The sequence below is a fragment of the Chlorocebus sabaeus genome, chromosome 9 (genome assembly GCF_047675955.1).
Source record: "Chlorocebus sabaeus isolate Y175 chromosome 9, mChlSab1.0.hap1, whole genome shotgun sequence".
In the NCBI taxonomy this organism is placed as follows: domain Eukaryota; kingdom Metazoa; phylum Chordata; class Mammalia; order Primates; family Cercopithecidae; genus Chlorocebus; species Chlorocebus sabaeus.
Window position 1 is genome coordinate 13,308,994 of NC_132912.1, and position 16,252 is coordinate 13,325,245.

The window sequence follows — 16,252 nt, forward strand, 5'->3', positions numbered from 1 at the left end:
GGAAGAAGACAGGTTAGGAGCTGGAAGAAGTCTTTATCTAATATATTTCTGGTTTTGCTTAACCGGAAGATGGTTTTGCAAGGCACGGAGATGGCACTGGTTCTGGCTTTGGTTCTACTTGCTGGTTGAGGCTTCTGTTCAGCTGTGTGACATATCTGCATTTGAGGAAGCTAAAGTGCTGAAATGTAATCTGCTTCTTATTGGCATTCCTAAAAACATGCCTGAACTTGTGAGGAGATTCCTGCATGGCTCTTCTTTCAAGATACCAGACACATCCTCCTACCTAACCTGCCAGGAGGCGTGAGGAGAGCATGTGAAGGGATATAGCCATAACACAAGAGACTGGCCACTCCTTAGATCCCCGTGTCCCTCTGTCCTCACTGGCTGTTGGGTGCCACCATCTTCCTTCCCTACCCCTGTCCATGCTGTACTCTTGAAGTCTTATTAAATGGGAGCAATAGAAAGATTGGGAACTAGGAAATATGAATGAGCCAATGAAAATTTAACTGAGTTACAGCCAGGCACAGTGGCTTATGCCTGTAATCCCAGCACTTTGGGAGGTGGAGGCAGGTGGATCACTTGAAGTCAGGTGTTTGAGTTGAGCCTGGCCAACATGGTGAAACCCTGTCTCTACTAAAAATACAAAAATTAGGCAGGTATGCTGGTGCACACTTATAATCCCAGCTACGTGAGAGGCTAAGGTGGGAGGATCACTTGAACCTAGGAGGTGGAGGTTTCAGTGAGCTGAGAGCCAAGATTGCATCACTGCATTCCAGCCTGGGTGACAGAGTGAGACTGTCTCAAAAAAAAAAAAGCAAAAAAAAATTTAACGCAATTATTTTAAAATATTATCTTAAACTTTTATATTTGAAAATAACTTTGGTCGGGCGCGGTGGCTCAAGCCTGTAATCCCAGCACTTTGGGAGGCCGAGATGGGCGGATCACAAGGTCAGGAGATTGAGACCATCCTGGCTAACACGGTGAAACCCCGTCTCTACTAAAAAATACAAAAAAACTAGCCGGGCGTGGTGGCAGGCGCCTGTAGTCCCAGCTACTCGGGAGGCTGAGGCAGGAGAATGGCATAAACCTGGGAGGCGGAGCTTGCAGTGAGCCAAGATCTGGCCACTGCACTCCAGCCTGGGAGACAGAGCAAGACTCCGTCTCAAAAAAAAAAAAAAAAAAAGACAAAGCCCTGTCTTAAAGAAAAGAACTTTGACTCAGTCTGAGTGAGGAGCTAAGAAGTCATCATTCCTGTTCTCACAGCAAGAAAAAGGCTGAACAAATTGCATATCAACAACTCTTTTTAAGTCTGTCAGTGAATTGAGTTTGCAGGGCAAACCACTATCCCCAAAACTGGAAAGACAGGATAATACAGAGAGTTGCCGGATTACCAGATCCGAAGCTCAGAAGCAGAAACCCCTACTGGAGCCAGTGCCATGGTAGAAAAACTTAAGCTAGCTTAATTGGTGAATGGCTGGAAGTTCCGTGTGGACAAGCTTGAGAGTTAGAAACTCCTGGAGGGCCAAGTCTCAGAACTCCTACACTTTTGTGATTTTCACCTCCAGGAGTCTTGCCAGATTCTCAAGTGAAGACTGGAGAAAAATTCCCTCATGCATCTGGGTGGGAGTAGCCATTTGGAAATATGGCAGAGCATTCTGTTCCTCTTAAAAAGGCCTACTGTTGTGAGAAATTGTTTTATCAAACCCTGTTGACCTGGTGGAAGGGAAATATCCAGCCCAGCCCTGCATAGGCTTCCTCCTCTCACCTAAGAGGGAGTGGGGAGAAACCTAAGATGTACTGTTGAAGGTCACACAGCCTAGAGGCACAGGCTCACTCAAAGACTGAGACCTTCTTATCGTAGGATTGTAGAATGTTTCTCCTCCCCTCTGCATTACCACCACATCAGTAGGGCTCCTGTATAATAACAGAGGGTTACAAATGAAAAAACTGTGTGTCTCAGATCTTATTTAAGAAGATATCTGTATGGAAACCCAAAGCAACAAGGAAGACAAAAACAGTAACTTCAGAGGAAATTTTAGCCTCTGATCCTTGTGGAAAAAGCAAATAGTAAACACATCCTACTCCTGGCTAAATAAATGTAAAACCTCACACTAAAGGCCTATTTGCTTACATTCCTTTTAACCAGTGTATCTTGCCAGGCTTTCAACAAATATTGTAAGGCATCATAAAGACGAAAACACCCCACACCACTTGAAAAGACAGACCAAACATCAGAACCAGACTCAGTTATGACAGCTATGAGACTGGGTATTTAAAATAACTATGATTTATACTCTAAGGGTTCTAATGGGAAAAGTGTTTAAAATGCAAGGAAAGATGGGTAATGTAAGGCAGAGATGGAAATTTTAAGAAAGGATAAAAAAGAAATACTAGAAATCAAAACATTGATGGAAATGAAGAGTGCTTCTGATGCACTCATCAATAGACTGGATGTGGCCAAGGAAAGAATCAGTGAGCTTGCAGAAATGTCAATAGAAACTTCTAAAACTGAAATGCACAGAGAAGAATGAATGAAAAGAGCAGAATATTCAGGAACCATGGGTTAATTATAAAAGTTATGCATATAATGGAAATACCAGAAGGAGAAGAAAACGAAGTATTTGAAGTAATAATGGCTGAGAATTTTCGAAAATTAATGACAGACACCAATCCACAGATCCAGGAAGCTCAGAGAATACCAAGCATGATAAATACAAAACCAAATCTATATCTAGGCATATCATATTCAAACTATAGAAAAGCAAAGACAGAGAAAATCTTGAAAGAAGCCAGAAAGGGGAAAAGCCTTACCTGTAGAGAGGAGCGAGAATAAGAACCATCAGACCTCTGTCCAGAAACCATGCAAGCAAGAAGAGAATAAAGTGAAATAAATGTTGAGCGAGAACAACCACCAATTTAGAATTCTCTACATATGGACATTATCCTTCAAAAGTGATGGAGAAATAGACTTTTTCAAACAGTAATTAAGAGGATTTGGTGCCATTAGTTCTTCCCTTCCAAGAAATGTTAAAAGAAGTTCTTCAGGGTGAAGGAAACTGATACATATTAGTATAATTTATATGCTAAGAGAGGAGAGAAAATTACATAAAATGCTCAGTTGAAACCATAAAAGGCAGAAATACAGTGGAAAACAATAAAAAAAGATTAAAGGCAACAAATAGAAAATAATAAATATGGTAGACATTATTCCAGTTATATCAATAGTAACTTTAAACATCAGTAGGCTAAAGATATCAATTTTAAAAGAGACTGTTAGAGTGGATTTAAAAAAAAAAAAAAAAACTAGGCCGGGCACGGGGGCTCATGCCTGTAATCCCAACACTTTGGGAGGCCGAGACAGGTGGATCACGAGGTCTGGAGTTCAAGACCAGCCTGGCCAACATAGTGAAACCCTGTCTCTACTAAAAATACAAAAATTAGCCAGGCATGGTGGTGCACACCTGCAGTCTCAGCTACTGGGGAGGCTGAGGCAGGAGAATCACTTGAACTTGGGAGGCAGAGGTTGTGGTGAGCTAAGATCATGCCACTATACTCCAGCCTGGGCAACAGAGTGGGACTCCATCTCAAAAAAAAAAAAAAAAAAAAAAAACCAACAAGACCCAATTGTAAGTCATTGACAAGAAACTCACTTTTAATATAAAGACATAAGTAGATTAAAAAGATGGAGAAAGATACATTATACTAACACTAATCAAAACAAACCTGGAGTAGATACATTAATTTCAGACAAAGAAGCCTCAGAGCAAAGAAAATTACCAAGCATAAAGAGGGACATTACATAATGATAAAGAGGTCAATTCTCCAAGAATACACAACAATCCTGAATGTGTTTGCACCTAACAATGGAATGTCAAGACACATGAGGCAAAAACTGATAGAACTGTAAGGAAAAATAGATGAATTCACTAGTATAGTTGGTATTGTGGACTGAAATGTGTCCCCCAGAATTAATATGTTGAAGCCCTAACCCCCAGTGTGATGATATTTGGAGATGAGACATTTAAGAGTTAATTCTGTTTAGATAAGGTCATGAGGGTGGGGCCTTGATGATGGAATTAGTGCCTTTACAGGAAGACACACCAGAGAGCCCTCCCTTCCTCCCTCTCTGTGTGCATGAACCAAGGAAAAGCCATGTGAGGACACAGCAAGAAGCAACTATCTGCAACCCGAGGAAAGAGCCCTCACCAGACTCCGACCCTGCCCACACCCTGACCCCTGACATCTAGTCTCCAGAGATGTGAAAAATAAATTCCTGTTGTTTGAACCACCCAGACTATGGTATTTTGTTATGGCAGTTTGAGAAGACTGACAGTCAGAAGCTTTAAAACCCCTCTGTAATTCACAGATACAGGAGATGGAAAACTAGTAAGGACAGAGTTGAACTGAACAACACTGTCATAGTTTGTGTTTCTATAAAGGAATGTGTGGGGTTGGGTAATTTATAAAGAAAAGAGGTTTATTTGGCTCACATTTCTGCAGACTGTAGAAGCATGGCATTAACATCTGCTGCTTTTTTTTTTTTTTTTTTTTTTTTGAGACAGAGTCTCGCTCTGTCACCCAGGCTGGAGTGCAGTGGCCAGATCTCAGCTCACTGCAAGCTCTGCTGCCCCGGTTCACGCCATTCTCCTGCCTCAGCCTCCCGAGTAGCTGGGATTACAGGCGCATGCCACCACACCTAGCTAATTTTTATGTTTTTAGTAGAGATGGGGTTTCGCCATGGGTAGTCCCAAACTCCTGATCTCAGGTGATCCACCTACCTCAGCCTCCTAAAGTGCTGGGATTACAGACGTGAGCCACTGCACCCGGCTAGCATCTGCTTCTATGAGGACCTCAGGCTGCTTCCACTCATGGCAGAAGGCAAAGGGAAGCAGGCATTGCATAGCGAGAGGAAGGAAGAGAGAGAAGGGAGGTAGGTGCCAGGCTCTTTTTAACAATCGGTTTTCCCAGAAACTATTAGAGTTAGAACTCATTACCATGAGGATGGCACCAAGCCATTAATGAGGGATCCACCCCCATAACTCAGACACTCCCACTAGGCCCCACCTCCAAACTAGGGATCAAACTTCAACATGAAATTTAGAGGGGACAGGTATCCAAACTATATTAAACACCATCAGTCTGCTAGATCTAATTGACACCTACAGAATACTTCATACTCTGCATATAGCAGAGTTTACATTCTTCTCATGCTCATACAGAATATTCACCAAGAAAGGCCACATTCTGGGCCATAAAATGCAGCTTAACAAATTTAAAATAATGGAAATCAAGTATGCTGTCACATCAAAATGTAATTAAACGAGAAATCAATAACAGAAAGAGAGCTGGAAACTCCAAAAATACATGGAGACTAAACAATACGCCTACAGGCCGGGCATGGTGGCTCATGCCTGTAATCCTTAGCACTTTGGGAGGCCAAGCAGGCAGATTGCCTGAATTCAGGAGTTTGAGACCAGCCTGGACAACACAGTAAAACCCCGTCTCTACTAAAATACAAAAAAAATTAGCTGGGTGTGGCGGTGTGCTTCTATAGTCCCAGCTACTTGGGAGACTGAGGCAGGAGAATTGCTTGAACCTGGGAGGCAGAAGTTGCAATGAGCCAAGATCGCACCACTGCACTCCAGCCTGGGCAACAGAGTGAGACTCTGTCTCAAAAAAAAAAAAAAAAAAAAAAAATACACCTACAAACAGTACATGGTTTAAGGAAGAAATCTCAAGCAATATTTTAAGCTAAATGAAATATAACCTATTAAAATTTGTGGGATTCAGAGAAAACAGTGTTTTAAGGGAAATTTGTAGCATTGAATATATATGTAGAAAAGAAGAAAGACTAAAATCAGTAATAGAAGCTGCCGCCTAGGAAACTAGGAAAGAAGAGCAAAGTACAAAATAAACAGAAGAAAAATAATAATAAAAATTAGAGCATAAATTAATGAAACAAACCCGGAAATCAACAGAGAAAACAGAGGCTGGTGGTTTGAAATAATCAGTAAAATTGATGAACTTCTAGCCAGGTTAACTAAGAAAAACAGACAAGATACAAATTACCAATACCAGTATACCAACAATGAATCATTGCCCCTTGAGATATAAAACATAGTACTACTTGCATTAGTACCCAAAAATGGAATACTTTGGTATTCCAGGGTATTCATTTAAGATCTGTATGAGGAAAACTACAAAACTGATGAAATGAAAGGCAGATTAATAAAAGGTAAGCCAGGTGCAGTGGTTGACACCTGTAATCCCAGCACTTTGGGAGGCCGAGGTGGGCAGATCACCTGAGGTCGGGAGTTCGAGACCAGCCTGACCAACATGGAGAAACCCCGTCTCTACTAAAAATTCAAAATTAGCCGGGCATGGTGGCGCATGCCTGTAATCCCAGCTACTTGGGAGGCTGAGGCAGCAGAATTGCTTGAATCTGGTAAGTGGAGGTTGCGGTGAGCCGAAATTGTGCCATTGTACTCCAACCTGGGCAGTAAGAGCGAAACTCCGTCTCACAAAAATAGAATAAAATAAATAAATAAATAAATAGGAAAAGCATACGAATTTATTTAGCCGTGCATGTGGAGAGAATCACAGAGTGATTACCCAGTATCCCAGTGGGGCCCAAATACTTACATAACCTCATGCCAAAAGGGAGGTGGGGATGGGGAATATGGGTAATTCTGTTGAGGGATAGTAATTGATTACTAGGGAGGATGAATGGATACTTAGTAGGGGACAGAGACTGACTTGTAAATGTTTCTCTCTGGAAAATGAATGAGCCTGAGAAACATTTTGTAAAAAGGTTGGGCCAAGTCTGGTTACATTCTTGATTATCATTCCTGCAATAGACAATGAAATAACATGGGAGAAAAAAACCCTTGTTCTTCTTGGTGGATCTGTCAGGTCTTCGTGTGGCTAGGAGAAAAGTCTCTTCCAAGTCCTGTCAATCGGTAAGGGCTTTTCATTCAAAATGCTCATTATGCCAAGGAGTCATGTTTTGGGGTGGAATTCCTTGCACTTTTTAAAATGCAGATTGCTAAGTGAAAGAAGCCATTCTGAAAAAGTATGATTTCTGTATGATTCCAACCATCTGACAATGCAAAAAACAAACCTATGGAGATGGTAGTGGTTGCCAAGAATTGTGGGGAGGGAGGCATGAAGAGTTAGAGTACGGGAGACTGTTAGGGCAGTGAAACTACACTGTAGGAGACTGTACTGGTGGATGCCATTGTCAAAACCCATAGAACTGTACAGCATAAAGAGTGAACCCTAATGAACTGTGGACTGTCATTAATAATAATGTATCGATATTGATTCATCAGTTGTAACAAATGTCTCACACTAATGCCAGATATTAGTAAGAAGGGGAACTGTGTGTGTGTGGAAGGGGCTATTTGGGGACTCTGTTCCTTCCTGCTGATTTCTCTGTAATCCTGAAGCTGCTCTAAAAAAAATTAAGTCTACTATTTTTTTCAATGAAAAAGACTTTGAACTATAAGATTATTTAATATGAACACACCTCAAATTTATGTTTGCATCAGAAAATCAAGGTTGTTGTAAAGATTGGTTAACACTTCCGTGTGACCCGTAAGGAAAGGGCTAACTTGGGTTATTTTTAAGGAAATATTAAATGTATTATGCCATCATTAATTCAGTGGGGGAAAATGGATATGACACCTAGTTGCAGCTTTTATTTATTTATTTTTATTTTTATTTTTATTTTTTTTTTTGAGACAGAGTCTTTCTCTGTTGCCCAGGCTGGAGTGCAATGGCATGATCTTGGCTCACTGCAACCTCCGCCTCCCAAGTTCAAGCAACTCTCCTGCCTCAGCCTCCCGAGTAGCTGGGATTACAGGCATCTGCCACCACACCCAGCTAATTTTTCTTTTTTTATTATTATTATTATTATTATTTTGAGACGGAGTCTCTCTCTGTCTCCCAGGCTGGAGTGCAGTGGTGTGATCTCGGTTCACTGCAACCACCGCCTTCCGGGTTCAAGTGATTCTCTTGCCTCAGCCTCCTGAGTAGCTGGGATTACAGGCATGCACCACCACACCTGGCTTTTTTTTTTTTTTTTTTTTTTTCCAAAACAAAACAAAACAAAATAGCCTCCCGAGTAGCTGGGACTACAGGCACCCACCACCATGCCTGGCTAATTTTTGTATTTTTGGTAGAAACGGGGTTTTGCCATAGCAAAGATGTAGATGAGTAGATGGGTTCCAGAGGAAAGAGACACAGTCTGTGAGGTGGGATAATTGGATGCAGGGATGAGGAATTTCCCCATATTGGCAGAGGTGACAAGGAGAGGGGCTTAGCAATATAAGCCAGAGGCATTTGGGGAAAGGAGGCCTGAAGCCAACTCACCTTCTCCCCACTCCTGCCTGTTTCACTGTCTTACTCTGCACCATGTTTCCAAGGCCCTCCTGGTGATTCTGATGTCCTCTGAAGTTGTATGAACCACCACTATATATACAGCGACAAAACCTTCCAAAGGCAGAACATGCAATGCTGGGTCCCACCCCAGAGTCAGTGCTTCCGAGGCTCTGGAATGAGGCCCAGCATGCGAGTTCTAACAGGTTCCCGGGTGACACTGCTACTCCTGGCCCAGAGACCAGGCTCCAGGATGCACTACTGTCCTGCTGCAGTGACGTTTGCCATGTCCTTCCTAAAACTCTCCTTCCCCGGTGTCCTGTACCATCATTTTCCCACAGGCCCACCCCTTTACATCGGAAAAGCCCCAGGGCAAGAATACAGACATAGGCCCACATCCTCTATGTGTAAAATTTGTAAGTTTATAGGTAAAACTAACAATCTCCTTGGAGTTTCACACTGTAACATAACAGCTTAAGCCCTGCAAACCCTTCTTCTCTCCCTACCAGTGTCAAAGGCGTGTGAACCAGAGCAACTCCATCTTGAATGGGAGCTGGGTACAATAAGGCTAAAACCTAGTGGGCTGCATTCCCAGATGGTTAAGGCATTGTAAGTCACAGGGTGAGATGGGAGGTTGGCACAAGATACAGGTCATAAAGACCTTACTGATAAAACAGGTTGCAGTAAAGAAGCCGGCCAAAACCAACATGGCAACGAGAGTGACCTTTGGTCGTCCTCACTGCTACAGTACCACCAGCACCAGGACAGTTTACAAATGCCATGGCAACATCAGGAAGTTACCCTATATGGTTTAAAAAGAGGAGACATGAATTATCCAGTCCTTGTTTAGCATATCATCAGTAAATAATCATAAAAGTTGGCAATCAGCAGCCTTCAGGGCTGCTTTGTCTGTGGAATATCCATTCTTTTCATTTTTGAGAGGGAGTCTTGCTCTGTCGTCCTGGGTAGAGTGCAGTGGCACGATCTTGGCTCACTGGAACCTCTGCCTACCGGGTTCAGGCGATTCCCCTGCCTCAGCCGCCTGAGTAGCTGGGATTATAGGCACCCGCCACCGCGCCTGGCTAATTTTTCTATTTTTAGTAGAGATGGGGTTTCACCACCTTGGCAAGGCTGGTCTTGAACTTCTAACCTCGTGATACACCCGCCTTGGACTTCCAAAGTGCTGGGATTACAGGCGTGAGCCATGGCGCCCTGCCTATTCCTTTGTTTTCTTAATAAATTTGCTTTCACTTTACTCTGAGGATTCACCCTGAATTATTTCTTGTGTGAGATCCAAGAACCATCTCTTGGGGTCTGGATCAGGACCCCTTTCCTGTAACACCAGGACTGAGTTCTGTGCGGCCTTTGCTGGCCTCTCTCCCAGTTGTAGGGATACCCCAGACTGCTGTCCAAGCTCCCTTCCCTCACTCAACCCTCCAACCACACAGAATGGCCACTCCTTGGAATGACAACCAGAGAGAAAGGCCCACACAGGTCTCTGAAGCAGGCTCGGGGCTGTCTGGGTAAAACATCCCAAGGTCCCAGGACCTAGAGCTTTGACTGCATGGAGCTGCCCAGGATCCAGATGGATACATCCCCTTGGCCCTGGGACTGGTCATCCCGAGGGGAGGGGTGCAGCTGGAAGAGGAGGAGAACTGGGCCCTGTAAAGGGCAGGCCCAGGCCAGGGTGCCCTCTTGCCTTAGGCTAGGGCCGGTTCTGCTTTCTGATATACCCTGACTGCTCCCACTTGGTTCCTGTCTTTGGCTTCTCTTCTTTGCCTCAGCTGCTTAACCCTCAAATGTTTGTGCTCCCCAGGGTTCTGGCGTTTTGCACCAGAAGTTCTTAATTTGGAGAGGTGTCTGTAGATGGGCTTCAGGAGAACACCCGTATCCCTTGAAAGGGCGAATACAAACTTGAGTGTATGAGTGTGCATTTTTCTGGGAGGAAAAAAACCCCCATCACTTTCATTTTATATGTATGTATTTTTTTTTTTTTTTGTAGTATTGAATGCTTGATTTTAATAGTAAAGAACCGCATTGATACTGATGCTCAATCTGTCTCAGATGTCATAACTGAAGGTTCAAAAAAACTGACCCTGTAACATCCCAAACACTGAAATCATAGACTATTCTAGTTGTGTTTTCAGTTTGGAAGATAAATATGTAATTCTAGAAATCAAAATTAAAAACCAGAACTTCATACCTTGTGCAAGCATGTTAAATTCCAAGAACGGGGCTATGTGGTAAAGCTCCATGGCTTCTTCTGCCCTGGTCATGTTTGACTTCTCTGCAACAAGAGCCTGAACTTCACTGAGACTCCCCACAGAGGGGCTACAGTGTAAAACAGAGAGGTCCACCATGTCGGTATACATACAGTGTAATACCACTTTTGCATATTTTTTTGGTATAATGGACTCATCTAATATAATTCTTGTGGGAGTCCTCAAAGTTCGGTCTGTGATTTCTTCACCAGTTCGTATCCTCCTTTGTAATAAATTTCGAAAAAATGGGGACCGTGCAGAAATAACAGCCTTGTGGGCTTTGACCTCTTCATCTAAACAGTTCTGATTTCCACCAAAAGCTTCAACCAGTTCAGAGTCTGAAGAAAAACTAAGGACGACATCATAATAACACATGTAATCAAAGAGTCCACGCATATCTACATTAAGGGAATTCTTCACTAAGCTGAACAAGGATATCGACATTTTGAAACCCTGAATCCTCCATTCCAAACTCTCCTGTATAAAGGTAGTAGAACAAAGCAGAAGACATGGGCATATCAATACCAGCTGTATTGATGTCCATTATTATCTCTGCCCCATACTCAGGTGAGGAAGAAAGCAGCGTTTTAAAAAATGGACACCTTGCTGCCAAAATGGCACAATGAACAGGATAACAAGTTTCTTGAAATATGAAATCTACATCAGTACGATATTTGTACTCATAAAGATCATTCGTACCTTTCTGCAATGTCCAGGTTTCCGGCCTAGCCAAACTGGCTTGTAGAGAAAGCTCCTTTAATGCTGGCGTTCCCTCATATTCCTCGACTAAAGCATTGACATCTCTAACATCCCACCCAGAGAGGAGTTCTCGCATCTGCTTGGCATGATCGGCAGACCTATCAGATTGTTGACACTTAATTAAGGTGGCAGGGCCAGAAGTCCTCTTTTTTTTTTTTTCTTTTTTTTGGTCTTGTGGTTTCTCATTGCCATGGTCAAGGCTATACAATTTTGGTTTGCAACCACAGCCTTGCTGAGAATAGGATGACGTCCCTATCAAAGTCTACTGGGCCTGTGAATTTCCCCCTACCCTCGGGGAACATGAATGAAGATAATGAGATGCATTAGCACCCATTTTCCTCAGTCACTCAGGCATTCCATCTGCGGGTTCTCCAGAGTATAATCCCAGAGGCCGTTAGGAAACTTCAAACCTGGATCCAGGTGCCTCTTTTCATTCATTTCTATGAGAACAGGGCCATTAGACTTTACTTCAGTGCATCCCACTGGAAGTGTGAAAGACGGGGCAGCCAGAGACACGGACTGTACATTCTGTAAGAACTACACAGCAAAGATCCTAAAGGGTTTATTACACAGTCTGCCCTTCGTGTTCCATGGGTTCCGCAACCATAGTTCAACCAACCCGGAGGCTCCTCCCGCCGCTGCTGCTGCTGCCGCAGGGACCTCTGCCATCGCCTCCGCCGCCTCCGCCACCAGCACCGCCGTCGGCACCGGCGCCAGCACCCCGCGCCATCCTCCTCCTACCGCCGCCGCCGCCCTCTCCTCTCCTGTCAGTAGCTCAGGCCCCGGGACTGCTCCAGGTTTTCCTCGCCGCTATTTTGATTCCCAGAGGGAGCTGGAGGGACTCGGCTTGGCCTCTTTTGTTTTGTTTTTTGTTTTTTTGAGACAGAGTTTTGCTCTTGTTGCCCAGGCTGGAGTGCAATGGCCAATCTCGGCTCACTGCAACCTCCGACCCCCGGGTTCAAGCGATTCTTCTGCCTCCGCCTCCCGAGCAGCTGGGATAACAGGCATGCGCCACTACGTCTGGCTCATTTTTGTATTTTTTAGTAGAGGTGGGTTTTCACCATGTTGGCCAGGCTGATCTCGAACTCCTGACCTCAGGTGATCTGCCCGCTTCGGCCTCCCAAAGTTCTGGGATTACAGACATGAACCACCCACCGTGCCCGGCCCACTTTTATTATATTAAAGGGCTCTGTGATACACACCCTCTACCGCCCAAAAAAAAGGTTAAGGACCACTGCAATATGGGCTCTTTGCTTTAGATTTCATTTTAGATAGATGTTAATGACTGTCAGAGCTGTTCTTTTTTGGCCTTCGTTTGTATTCTAAGGAGAGTACAGACCACTCCTTAGAACCCCAGATCTGGAGATCAAGCTGGGGGTTGGCTACTGTGCCTTTCTCATTCTGAAATAGAAAACTAAATCTATCTTCTCCCCTAAACCTGTTCCGTTCTTCCTGTGTCTCCTACTTCAGTGCGCAACCTCAAAAACTACCCTATTGTATAAATCAGAAACAGTCATCCTAAACCTATCTCCCCATTGCCTCTCTGCTCCCTTCTCGCTAATATCTCCACATTCAATAGATGTTTTAAAAATATAAACTCAAGATTTGATTGTCTTCATAATAAAAGAAAACATGACACTTAGGACTGGATCACTTGGCCATTTCTCTTCTTATCTCCTCCCAGTTCAAAATGCTTTGCATCTTTTAATAGCCAGCATTCTCTTAGAGCTGCAGCTGGACTCAACGCACTCAAGCCTTAGCACAGTCTTCTGTAGTTTCAGCCTTTTCCTGGAAAATCGGCTTAGTTAGCCCACCATGGCCACTCTGCTTCCTGTCATAACACCGCTTTCCCTGGGCATACAGAGAATCCTTGTCCTTTGTGAACTGTGTCACTTTGTGGGGTTGGTGCTTGCCACACTTCGTATAGAAAGGCCGGTGGGTTTTAGGAACGTTCATCATGTTGGTGTGAGCGCTATTGGCGCGGAAAAGCCACATTCAATGGATTTTTAAAAATCTCTTTGCCTAATTGTTTCTCAAAATCACCTCCACTTCTTTTCTCAACATCACCACTACACTTATTCCAATAAGAAGTGCTTGATTCCTCATTTAAGGAAGATTTGCGGGTTTAGATTGGTTCTGTTTCTGACTCCTTGCATGGAACTGGATGCAAGGAGGACGTGGACAGTCAAGGTGAAGAAGAGAACTTCGGAGTACTGATCAGAACTGGTCAAGGAATTTCTGCATAATGGCTAAGAATAAATCTATGATGAAGCTTTTAAAAAATAACTAGATGTAGTGATGCATTTAAACACGCTTTTTCAACTTGATTGCTAGAGTTCCTCTATTACTATGAATTTTTAACACTAGCAGCTCTCAGAAACGGTTTTATTCCTATTCCTGAGCCAATATAGGTTTAAATATAGGCGTAAATAATAGGGCTGAGCTCATTAATGGAGCAGTAATACTCCATTAGGACACAGGAAAAAAGTCAACGTAGATGGCATCAGGACTGTTTATCTTCGGTCTTCCTAAAGTCGATTTTAATCGTTCTGACAATGAAAGTAGATAGTGGATAGAGATACGATCTTACACCAAAAGGATTATTAGTGGGGGAACTGCAGTGCCTGAATAGTGTCTGCAAGGAGGAAAAGCGGGGGTGGGAAGACTCATAGTGGTCATTTGGTCCGTCAAAGTCTCTTCTGCTATCAATCCCTTGAAATTATGCAAAAGCTAAATGTTATTCTGCATTTAGAAACTATGTTCTTATTAGTATGTACAAACACTATTTTTTAGAATGTAAATACTTAAAGAGGTCTGAATTTTACTGAAAAAAATTCTGTGAAAGATATGGTCTGCTGATAAGTTCTCTTCAGCCCTGACGCCCCTTAGAAGTCCCAAAAATCTGTGGACCAGGAATTACTTGGGAAACGGTGGTTTCAGTGTAAAAGATGTCATCTACCCTTTCCCTCACTGCACAGACGGTGAAGGGGAAACTGAGAGAGGTAAGTCACTTCCCCAAGGTCAGACAGGGTAAAAGTGGACTGGATCTGTTTGGTCCTGAGCCCAAACATTTCGAATGGACACAAGGCTGACAAAGGAACGGTCGGTCCCAGAGCGTCAGGAGTGGGACCTGTGGACCACAGGAAAAATACTGGGTGGGACGACTTAAACTTCCAGGCACCAGGGGGCGCCAGACACTCTATTTTACCTAAAGGAGACTGGTTTCTACCGACAGGAAGTGCCCTTGCCCCCAACAAAGAGGGCGCCCAATGACGTAAACCAATCCGATTGCTCTGCGCGAGGGCCTGGGGCTTGCTGACGTAGCCAATCAGTGTGGCCCCACAGCCGCGTGCGTGTGATGTCAAGGCAGGGGCGGAATCCGGTTGGAATTTTGGCGGGTTAGTCTGTGGATCAAGAGGGCGTCCGGCCACCGGGTGAGGAGCGCCGGCCCCAGGCATGCGGGTGATCCTCGGGCGGCGGGGCCGGGGCCGCCTCGCACGTCTGTGCGCGGGTTGCAAGGGATCTGAGGGCGAGAGGCGCGGGGTCTTGGGAGCTCGGGTGGGCGCGATCTGGATTTGGCGGCAGCTCGGGACCGCGCGGGGCTGGCATGGCCGGGCCGGGGGCTGGGAGTTGCCGGCCGTCTACTAAGGAGCCGGGTTCTTCTTTTTAAAAGCAGCCTTTTAAGTGCTTGCCAAGTGCCTGCCGCCTGGGCTTTCTTTTATTCATTCATTCATTCATTGATTTCTCGTATTCATGATTTGCTAATGATTATTGAACGCGGGTGGTGTGCGGGGCTGGGATCACATTTCCGCTGCCTTCACGGCGCTTACAGTTTAAAGGGACGAGCAGGCAATAAACAAATGCACGACAGTGGACGACTCAGGGTCGTGCAGAAAGTCTCAGAAAGATAAGTAAGTGGAGACCGAAGGGCAAGAAGGACCTGGGGGGAGCTTTCTTCCGACAGAGCCTGAGACCTCAAAGCGACTTAGTGTGTTCCAGAAAGTGGAAGCGGGCTGGCCCGGCTGGAGCATTGTTTTGGGTGTCTGGGTGGGTAGAATTGGACGTGGTGGATTGTGGAAAAAGTAAGGGAGTAGAAAGCTTGGAAAGGGAGAGAGAATATGTATCATCGCCTCGCAGGCTTTGCAGCTTTTGTTATAAGGGCGATGGAAAATCATTAAAGAATTTCAACGAAGGGACCCCCATGATCTGATTTATGTTCCTAAAAGGTTACTAAGGAAAGGGAAGGTTACTGTGGCTGTTGTATGGAGAATAGATTGCAGGGGGACAAAGAGACCAGCATAGAAAGCTAACAATGTCATCGGGTGAAAGGTTGATGGTGGCTTGGCCTAGGGTTCTGGCAGTGAAGTTGGAGAGAAGTGGTAGATTTGAGCAGTGTTTTGGAGATGGAACCACAGTACTTGTCAGTGGCCCTGGATTTGAGGGCGAGGGAGGGTGCACAGTTTCATTTTGGGGGAAAGCGAGGCAGGTTATAGACTTGAACAAGACAGTTTGCTCCTAACCCTCGGGAAGCTTACTGTCCAATAGGTTCCCCAGTAGATAGCCCAGTGTGTGGCACATGAGGGGGCCGTGGAAATGTTTGTTGAATGAATTTTTTAAAAGCGACCAGCCGTGGTGGCTCACGCCTGTAATCCCAGCCCTTTGGGAGGTCCAGGCGGGCGAATCACAGAGACCAGCCTGGCCAAGACGGTGAAACCCTGTCTCTGCTAAAAATACAAAAAATTAGCTGCGTGTACTGGCTGGCGCCTGTAATCCCAGCTACCCTGGAGGCTGAGGCAGGAGAATCACTTGAACTCGGGAGGCAGAGCTTGCAGTGAGCCGAGATCGCGCCACTG

General features: G+C 44.6%; 1 protein-coding gene and 1 pseudogene across 2 annotated transcripts in view; one reads left to right on the forward strand and one right to left on the reverse strand.

Moving 5' to 3' along the window:
- Positions 1–9,419: 9,419 nt before the first annotated feature.
- On the reverse strand, positions 9,420–13,626 carry LOC140712359 (BTB/POZ domain-containing protein 7 pseudogene; annotated as a pseudogene).
- Positions 13,627–14,758: 1,132 nt separating this feature from the next.
- Positions 14,759–16,252, forward strand: part of MCM10 (minichromosome maintenance 10 replication initiation factor) — a 52,206-nt gene continuing 50,712 nt past the window's right edge. For both annotated transcript variants that reach the window (XM_073018724.1, XM_008002286.3), the window contains exon 1: positions 14,759–14,833. The gene's annotated coding sequence lies outside the window, so the exon portion shown is untranslated. The remainder of the gene's footprint in view (positions 14,834–16,252) is intronic.